The sequence below is a fragment of the Aplysia californica genome, unplaced genomic scaffold (genome assembly GCF_000002075.1).
Source record: "Aplysia californica isolate F4 #8 unplaced genomic scaffold, AplCal3.0 scaffold00375, whole genome shotgun sequence".
Classification (NCBI taxonomy): Eukaryota; Metazoa; Mollusca; class Gastropoda; order Aplysiida; family Aplysiidae; genus Aplysia; species Aplysia californica.
In genome coordinates this window covers 179735-180855 of record NW_004797645.1, presented here as the reverse complement: position 1 = coordinate 180855, position 1121 = coordinate 179735, and the positions used below count along the sequence as shown (strand labels likewise).

Sequence of the window (1121 nt, the reverse complement as noted above, 5' to 3'; positions counted from 1 at the left end):
CACACACACACACACACACACCCACTCACACACACGCACTCATACACACACACTCACAAACACAAACACATGGGGGTTACCCCCACAAGGTAGGCTATTTACACATGATTGATACCACACACACATACTCACAGAACATGCCCTCTACTCTTACTCGGACCTCCCTAAAATCCAATTCACATCCTCGTGGAAAGAAGAACAAAAAATAGCACAGAAGACTCCAGATGCGGTACTCAAGAGATCTTTAGAGATCCCTAGATCTAGATCTAGATCATCTAGACTATACCTAAAGCCGGATCCTTGAAAAATACACAGTAGGGCCTAGGCCTGCAGGCGGAAAAGGCTAAAAACTTATTAGGCCCAAGTGGGCAGTGTGGTGATAACAGAAGGAGTGACAAGAAAGGAAAATCACGCGCGCGCGTACACACCACACACACAAACACACATCACAGACAAAGGCCTAGAAGTAGAAGACAATCTCTCCCACTCTCCTCATTTCCATGCCCGACCATCCTCCTATTCTCACTGAACTATGCACGCACGCACGCACGCACGCACGCATGTTCTGTCTGTGTCCTGTGTTGGCTCTGCTTGCTGTGTCGATTCTGTGTTCCTTCCTCGAGGCATCATCAGCCAGCACCGTCATAGCTAGGGCTGGGCAATGAGTCGCTTTGACAAAATCCGGATAATATGATAGTGCACCTCTTCGGCAAATACTAAATGTGTTATGAACCGCTTCGGCAAATGAGTTAGAACTACTTCGACAAACGGGTTGAAACCACTCCAACAAATGGGTGCACCCAATTCGACAAACGGGTTAGGAAAGAGAGTTTAAGAAGAGTCTGAATTCGGATAATGTTTCATTGAGGATTATTCGATTATCCGGATAGATTTTCAAGACTTTGCCCACCACTTCGCTCGCGTCTCTCGCCGCCCCGTGAGTGGCGATTGGCGCAGGGGAAGATGATTGGCCTTGCTTCCAGTTCTGGGCTGAAGTGCAGAGCGGCTCTCGCGGTTATCGGCTGGCTATTATAAATACTATACGTTCTCTGGTCTAGCCCACTGCTCGCTGCTCGAGACCAAACTCGAGTATGTGTGTGTGTGTGTGTGTGTGTGTGTGT

General features: G+C 48.3%; 1 long non-coding RNA gene across 1 annotated transcript in view; it reads right to left on the bottom strand.

Moving 5' to 3' along the window:
* LOC118478140 overlaps positions 1 to 661 on the bottom strand; it is a 3459-nt gene extending 2798 nt beyond the window's left edge. The window contains exon 1 of the long non-coding RNA XR_004858847.1: positions 133 to 661. This is a non-coding gene — a long non-coding RNA (uncharacterized LOC118478140). The remainder of the gene's footprint in view (positions 1 to 132) is intronic.
* Positions 662 to 1121: the final 460 nt, after the last annotated feature.